Raw genomic sequence first — 9,717 nt, forward strand, 5'->3', positions numbered from 1 at the left:
ATCTTACTGTCATTCTTTTAACTTTATTCTGGCACAGACGCGCACCTGCTAGTTATACCCGAAAGGGGCGTCAAGCAGTATACATACATACATACATACAAAAGGCAAGTCTCAAAACAACATGTAGCCTCGAAATCATTTATTTCTAATAGGCAACCAAGATATGCAAAAGGAGGTAATAACACTACAATTTTGCACTTCTAATTAATTTCAGCTAAAGACAGAATTACCCATGATAATGCACCTGTCAATATTTTGCCCGTCCGGGGGGGGGGGGGGGGCGGCGGCGGGCTGACCCAGGGGAATTTGACATTTCAAAAATTTTGTTGTTTAAATCCCCACCCTAGAGACAACCTTTTTGTCTAAATCCCACCCTAGAGCCTGGTTGGTACATCAAATGTTTGTCAAATTCCCGCCTGTCGGAAATGGTCTTCTGTCTAAAGTCCCGTGTATGCCCGCCGCTCCCCCGGGCGGGCAAAATATTGACAGGTGCATAATCTTTGTCAAATCTATTACAATAGGGTTTTTTTTTTCTATTCCTTTTTACCATTTCAGTATAGATCAATTCAGTCGATACTTTAGCTATCACTGTCTTGGTGGGGTGGGGCGGGGACCTCCGTGGCCAAATGGTTAAGGTCGCTAACGTCTAATCACTTGCCAGTCATTGATGTGGGTTCGAGCCTCAGTCGGGGCGTTGAATTCTTCATGTGAGGAAACCCTCCAGCTGGCTTATGGAAGGTTGGTGATTCTACTCAGGTGCCCGCTCGTGATGAAATAATGCACGGAGGGGCACTGGAGTCTTCCTCACCATCAAAGCTAGGAAGTCGCCATATGGTCTACACTTGTGTCGGTGCAACGTTTAAACCCCCCCAAAAACCCTCTGTCTTGGTTGAGTAGGATCAAAATTACTCAAGAGAAAATCTAAGTTTATTCCGGCATGATGTGGGTGGCTGAAAAAAAAATCTCAAATATAGTTGTAGCTACTAGTAATATATATTTTTGCCTTTAATGATTAAATTAAACATCTATACAATAATGTTATAAATTGCTTAGACAGGTAAATCTGGTATCAGTTTAAAACAAACTCCAGTTGAAATATTTATATCTCTTCACATGCACATTAAACATTATATTTTTCATGTTTCTTATTACAGTGCATGTGAAACGTATCAACTACCCGTATATACGTATATATATTATTACCTATAATAATGAATAATGAATGAATAATATGGTTTGTTTATATTTACAATAGTATGAACACAATGACGAAGAACTTGTTTAAATTACTGGTAATCAATAATCTTCTATTGTTTATTTATTTCAATGTTGAAAAATATACATTGAATATTATTATCGTTTGATACTAATTTTAGAAACACATAACAACAATGTAATTTTAAAAGAGGTGAAAATTTATATATATTTATAAGAGCACAGACAATTATTGTGAACAGGAAAATGAAGGACCGTTTCTAAAGAATGAATCTAACTATTTTTATCTGCATATTATGCATTTTTGTTTTCACAGTTGGATATAGAGGTATGGCATTTTTTTTCCCTCAAACATATCAATAAACCGTAATAATTATAAAGAAGAATTTTTATAAGACATGTCTTTCATTCTTATCCTTTCCTTAATATCATATTGTTGTAATTATACAAATCTATGTTATGTACTCTTGGAAATAAATATGTTTAAACAAAACCATAAGAAAGTATAGTGGGTCACACAGCAGAAATTTAGTTTGAATATTTTTTATGTTTCCATGATGGTAATTATACATGATTTGCATAAAGATAAAGAGAAATACAAGTAATCTAAGTACAAATTGGCAGTGGCGTATATTAGATAAAGACTATGCATTAAATGTTTTAACATTTTAATGAATTAATGTTGTTAGGTTATCGGACCTCCATATCACTTCATTAAAAAGATCGTAGTACTAAGATAAAATCGTATAACTTCATGGTGAAAGAATTTCAATCAAAGTACTCTCTTTAAAAAATATGTTATCAAACTTTAATGACTCAAATCGTAATCTTATATACTTCCTTTTATGTGTGATCGTATGCTTGCATTTTTTAAGCCTGTTATAATAGAGTCCACATATTTTCATTTTTCATTCAGTGATCTTTTACAACATATTTGACTATATTTCTAAAATTCTGTTGGATTCCATTTTCCTGTACTTCATTGTTTTACATAAAAACTGTGAAAAGATCCTTTGGAAGCAAAGAACGAAATGAAGCATAGATCATGAGAGGGTAGAAATGTGTAACACTGTTCACTAAATCATTCTTTTTTCAATATCGGGACATTTTTAGTTACAGTACAATCTCTTTTTTAATAGATGTCCCTTTATTTGCAGAGAGTATAGTGTCAAGCAGATCTGTTACAGAGATGAAAGCTCAAGAATCTACGAAAGATGACACTGCCAATAATAATAATGTTGATATAGATGACACAGACGAAACAAGCCTTATGTAATTTTTTGTGTATTTTTCGAAAAAGTATATTTTCTTGTTTTACAATTTTTCACTAAGTGAAAATACAATGCAGAATTTATAGAGTGTAAATGTTAAAACTTGTGTTCTGAGGTTAAAATTTGAATTGTTATAACCAAATTGCTCCTATTTTATATCAACAATATTTACATTATGACATGGTAGTGTTCACACAATGACATCACAATATTTACAGTATGGCATGGTAATGTTCACATAATGACATCACAATATTTACAATATGATATCGCAATAATTACTTAATTTCGGAATAATTGTGTATAAAAGTTCCAAGCTTTCTATTAGTCATCTTGTTTTCATTATTTAATAAATGTACAAATATATACACGTTTGGTCTTCTCCAATATTTCGATGGTATAAATGTGTATCTAAGTTCACTATACATTTCACATACTATAATGCTATCCGTCTTATAAAACGTTACAAACATGACACAGTCTTTCATTGATGTTTCTACTGGTCTTGACCGAGATGTACTTTCTCAGTGGACAAGTCTTTGGCAAAGTCACACTCACCTCTTCCATAATTCGAATTAGGAGCTGCTTATTTATCAAATAAATATAACTTGTGTTATATATGTTAATCTGTATAAATACTCATTAACTTAAATATAGCTTTCTGAGCTTGTCCAGACTGTAGAAAAAGAACCACCATTAGTAAAAGGGATACGATGCCTAAATAAGTAAACCTATTAACAATTTCTACTTCCTGATCATCATAACAAAACTTGTGATTCCTAGAAACTGCACCACCTATAAAAAAAATATAACTTTTGTTTTTGTTGTATTTACTGTCATCTTCGAATTTTACAATAATCTGCTTTTAAATGTATATTTTGTTGCAAGTCTTCGACCGAATTACTAAAAATTACAATATCATCTGCCACGATCAAAATATACTTTGACACGATATATTATATATACTATATTATACCAGATTTATATAGCGCCCTTTTCATGAGAAACACGTTCAAAGGCGCTTTACAGCAACTGCAGCCACACAGGGCGCAAATTCATCCTCTACTAGTACAGACACAGAGTGATCTGACCAGAGGGACAGAGTGAGATAAAGCCCCCAGAACAGACAGAGAGAACTTTTCAGATACAGACATGTCCGGCTAACTTAGCCTAGCTCTTTCCGAATAGACAGTCTGGTTCTTTAACGTACCCGGTGTATAGCACCGATACACGCGAAGCCGTCTTTCCTGGGAAGAACCAGTACAGGCCTCTTGTTAGGTGGGAGACACTCAAGAACATCACAGAAATTTCCAGTGCATGGACCGGGATTCGAACCTCGGACAGTCACGCGTGTTACCACTAGACCAACGGCCCACCACGATAAAAATACTTTGAATATGTAAAAGTCTATACTGTGTTCCATATCTTCAAGATCGTTCATGTAAAAAGAAAACAAAAAGGGAGACAAACATTCCCCTTGTCAAACGCCAAGCATACAAGAAAATTTGCCACTCAATTCATATTCTTTACTCTTGATTTAACTCATTGAAACATAAACTGCATAATGCTCTAAATATTACCTCTGAGACCTAGCTTGATCAATTTATGCTATAATTTTCTCTCACCACGCATTCGAAAGCTTTTGAAAAGTCAACAAATAAATCATATAATTATTCTCTTTGATTTGACGTATGATTTAATAATTAAGCCACACACACACACGCGCGCGCGCACACACGCACACACACACACACACAGAGAAAGAGAGAGAAAAAAACATCATCTACTGTACTCATATGTGCTCGAAATCAAGCCTGAGCTTTGATATACAGCACAATTTCTGAGACTAGCCAATAATATAATTTCACGATAATAAGCAACATTGTTAACATGAATTATATCTTCCGTCTGTATATTGTAATCAGTGTTAATCTCATTTACTTTCTACTTTTATTAAAATTTATTAAACTTGTTTACAAGACATGTGTTGACTTTCTGAACCGGTAAATTGTTGCATTCATTTTGTGTTGTTTTATTTTTCAGAATTAGATTTGGACGTATTTTGGCTGTATTTAGTGTGGTGGTTGGATTGCTGAAGCTTTCGTACCCTGACCATTTACGACTATGAGGAAAATATTAGTAAATAGTGGATTAAACTGAACTGTGTTCAAATCACTTATGTCTGTTAACTTGTATTTACAGACTTTATGCATGTGTGTAATACATTTTTCCGGTTAAATAGAAATGTATGACAGTCAAGCGGGTTGACAAAGACCTTTGAGTCTGCTAAAACGACAGCAAATAGATAACTCGGAAAGCAAATTTAGAGTATGCATATAGTAAATAGCTACAAAAGTACTTGTTGCAATGAAATTTAATGTAGTAAATCTGTATGCATGTACAGGTATAGTAAAAGTAAATTACTGTTCATGAGCAGGTAGTAAATAATTATGTATAGTATAATAATAGTATACCACTATATGCATGTAGGTACAGAAACATCTAAGAAATGTGATCCTCAAAATTTAAAGACAACAGGTTCAGAATTTATATGTTTGTTTTAAATGTGTATGGCTAAGTTATGTGAACATTTGTGTATTCCAAATTTTCACACATTATTTATATCAAGGGATAATAAATTCATGCAAGAATGAAATAACACCCTCAGCCTCTCTATTATCTGCAAGACTTGTAATTATATCAATAAGTAGAAACTGTACGTGTTAAATCTCCCATGGGAAGACAGAGAGAAAAAAGGATAAATATCAAACAGAGAATGCAACGTTCCGAAAACGCAGTCTCACCAAAACGAAACACACAAACACACACACGCACACACGCTCGCACGCACCACACACGCATACAAAGCAAACACAAGAGAACAAAACGAACAAATTAAGGAATACAGTGGGGCACCGCCTTGGAACGGTCAGTGGCAAAAACACCACCACCACTGGGGAACTTAAACCGGTTTATGGTGCGCACCCAACCTCAATCTTACCCCCACCATGTTCCAAGGACATGGGACAGTGTAAGTAAAAGTAATCCCCTCCAGTTGAATCTCTAATATACGTAATGGAAACAAAAAGGCATCGCATGTATTAAATCACAAAAATGGCCCTGTATAATTATATAAAAAGCAAACCTTAAAAACCAAAAACGTATGTACTCAATGCCTTTGCAGAAGACAAAGCAACAGAGAAACACCCTTAAGGGTCCGACGAAACAGGCCAGAAGACTGATATTAAAACAGTTCAGAACTTGTGGGATTTAAAAACTGCTTATCATACAGTCCTCCCCTAATTCCGTCAGACACAATCCAAGAGGGAAGCGTAGTGTTCAAATGTAAACGGGTAATAGATGCATACATACTGATAAAGCTTGGCGACTTCTTCTATCAATTTTACTGATGGATTTAAAAAACAAAAAAATCAGTGCAAAGTATTGTATTGCATATCAACATGAACTGTAGTAAAAAGATTGAAGTTGATCAACACTACATGTTAATGAACATCTAACATGACAGAAGTCGGGACACTCTTGTTGAAACAAGTTCTAATCATTTCAGGATTATATTCGTTACTGGAAGCATTTCTGATGTTTACGGCAGTACTTCTACATAACAAACGTTTCTATTTCTTATGATAAGTCGTTGTAAGTATGTGGTTTTGTAAAAATCAAATAAAAATATAATAGTACCGTCATATCGATCTCTTATCATTGCACGTTATCCTAGCAAATTGATGACAGGAAATGCTTTAAGGTGATCGTATACTATTTGCCATAAGGAATCGAATATATTTGATCCCGCAATGTCACACCCAGTATGCAAATTCATTATTCCAACAACCATACGTTCTTTGAATAACACCGTTTCACATAAAAGACGACCACATTATCCTTAATTTGATCTTCTGGGTAAAGAAGCAAAGAAAAAAACGGTTTTACCCGATGGTACTCGAAGACCAATGACTTACTTACATTACGATTAATTGATATTAAGCCCCATCCTCGGGTCTTCTCTCTTTCAGATTTCATTTATTTTTGGTTAAATTTCATCTCGATATTAAGCCCCATCCTCGGGTCTTCTCTCTTTCAGATTTCATTTATTTTTGGTTAAATTTCATGTCGAGATTTAATACCCAGGAGATCGAATTAGGGCTAATGTGGTCCTCTTGTATGTGAAACGGTGTTATTCAAAGAACGTGTAAGAACGTTGGAAAAATGAATTTGCATACTGGGTGTGACATTGCGGGATCAAATATATTAGATTCCTTATGTGTTTGATATTATTGTGATAAGTTTCAACAAGATAATACTTTATTTTATGGAAGAGTATGAGAGAGAGGTTTGGAAACTGCGATTTTCAAGGGATTGCGAGTTAATTTCTTTAAAGTGATACTGCTTGTTTGATTATAGTTGCTGCATACGTACCGATCTGCTGATAGTTATACTCATTGACTTTTATGTGATGCAGCATTCAAATTTTGGTCGGACATAAAGGTGTTATACGCTACTTTTTAGTCTTTTCTAATTGTTGTTTTGACATTTTTCTGCTGATGTGTAACAAGTTAGGATTTCCGCATAAGACACACAATGGAGTTTTATGCAAATAATCTACTGTTACTTTTAATGGAGTCGGTAAATGGCTAATGTAAATCAGGAAGAAACAGGGGCCTATTGCTGAACCATGAGGAACTGCAGCGAGAACAGGTAGAGTGCATGAGTACAGCCGTCAGCAACGACACTTTTGGATCTGTCTTTCAGTAACGGCATTGTGCTCTGTGATGCTAATGGATGGGCTCCTAATGGAGTTTATGTATTATTATATGGTGGTCAACCTTGTCGAAAGAGTAAGCAAAGTGCATTACCATGATTGTCAGTTTGCTGGCCATTTTCTAGATTCTCGAAGAACTCTTGTGTACGATTTTATAAATTTTGTTGCACAGATAAGCTCTGAACTGAAACAGTATTGGTTATGAATGAAGAGATTATTTGTCAAAGTTGGACGTGATGTTAGAAACTAAAATATATACCATCATTTTACAGGCAGTGAATGTTAAGGATATATGTCTATAGTTCCTAGCCTCTGATGTTTGTCCTTCCTTGTATACTAGATCGAAGTGACTGCATTCTTCCATCTACTGGGACTTGACCAGTTTTTAAGTGATAGTTTGAAGATACTTTTTATGACTAGAGCTGTCCTTTGGTGAATCTCCTTAAGTAGTCATTGGTTACCGAAGATTGCGGAATGAAACAATTATATTGCTCTACATATTTTGCTCATTTTTTGAGATTACCATTATTTGCATATGTCAGAGATTAACTCTAGCAAAACCCCGGGTGAACAACTACACATGCTGAATATTATTCCTGTAAAGTTTCACAATACTGGGTCAATGCTTTTTGAGAAGTATGCGACACAAACTTATGCCCGTTTTATTTATATTTTGACTAAGTCAATGGCAATAACTCTGGTCAGGCTGTGAGAGATCCAATGCACAATTTCCCGTGCTGAAAAGCAATCATGTGAGGATTGATGGCTAAATACCTTTTGTGATATGAACGACAAATTCAGATGGACAGACAGACGGACAGACAAGGGCAACTCTAAGTGTCCCCAGGAAGCTAGAGAGTTATGGTTCTTGTATGGTGCAGTTCCTCTCAAAGGTGTGTGATTATATGAATTGTAACGAGCAAATCCAGAACAAAACTTTTTTTCCGAAAGGTTAAGCATTTAGGATACAACTTGGTACCAGGCAAAAGACTTCGGGTTCAACTTCTCTTCCTGAAAAGATTACAAATTATTTATGCTACAAGTTCTCCACACAAACTTACTGGGAATGATTCAGGGTACAACTTTCTTCCTGGAAAGATAAGAAAAAAATTAGGATGCAACTTCTCTTCCTGGAAGAACTTAGGATACAACTTCTTCCCCTTGAAGAAAATTTAAGAATAATTTAGGATACAACTTCTTCCCCTTGAAGAAAAATTAGGAATAATTTAGGATACAACTTCTTCCCCTTGAAGAAAAATTAGGAATAATTTAAGATACAACTTCTTCCCCTTCAAGAAAAATTAGGAATAATTTAGGATACAACTTCTTCCCCTTCAAGAAAAATTAGGAATAATTTAGGATACAACTTCTTCCCCTTCAAGAAAAATTAGGAATAATTTACGATAACAATTTCCTCCCCCTGAAAGGATTAGGACTTATCTAGGATACAACAACTGGTTATAGAGTAGGTATTTATATAGGAATCAAATTTGATAAACTTTATAGAGAAAGTCACACGCTCTCTGTATTGACTGAATAGACAGTGAAACACTTCTCACTCTAGCATTGGCAGCTCCAGCTCCCTGGCTCACTCAAGCAATTCACTTGGTCAAATGCTACTGTACAGGTTAGCCGCACCATGAGAAAACCAACATAGTGCGTTTGCAACCAGTATGGATCCAGAACAGCCTGTGCATCTGCGCAGACTGGTCAGGATCCATGCTGTTCGCTTTCAAAGCCTATTGCAATTAGAGAAACCGTTAGCGAACAGCATGGATCCTGAATGTGCAGGCTGGTCTGGATCCATGCTGGTCGCAAATGCACTATATTGGTTTTCTCATGGTGTGGCTCATGAATATTTTCTGAATCACTTTAAACCTTAGGTAACCCGCACATTACTCATCCCCTTGCAACCCTGACAGATCAGTGTTTCACTGCGGTTGAAAGGATAAAGACTGGTTGTTTACTTATATATTTATTTTCTGAAGCAATATACAATAGACTTTATCTTTCTTTTTTTCAAAACAAATATGACAAGTGATTTCTCTGTAAATGTTGGATGGCATATTCATGAACAATATTTATATAAATTCAAAAACAATATAGGAATAAAAAAACAAACAAAAAAATGACCTCTGTGTGATAATTACTTTTGATTGAGAAAAAAATGATGTATAAAAAATGTAACACTGTTAAATATACTGTAAAAGCACAATATTTTCGCTGGGTCAAAATTGCGCGATTTTGAAATTTTGAGTATGTTGATTATGAGTTTAATAATTGCAAAATTGTGAAAATGGTATCTTACTTGAATCTGAATTATTCTATTATAAATGGTGATATATATGCGAGGATTATTTTGCGAATATACCGAAAATTAAACCTTTGTGAAAATTTAGGCTTTTACAGTAAATATATCTAGGCTTGCCCATTGTTAACCAAGTGAACTTGGTA

This window comes from Mercenaria mercenaria, chromosome 8 (assembly GCF_021730395.1).
Source record: "Mercenaria mercenaria strain notata chromosome 8, MADL_Memer_1, whole genome shotgun sequence".
Taxonomy (NCBI): Eukaryota; Metazoa; Mollusca; class Bivalvia; order Venerida; family Veneridae; genus Mercenaria; species Mercenaria mercenaria.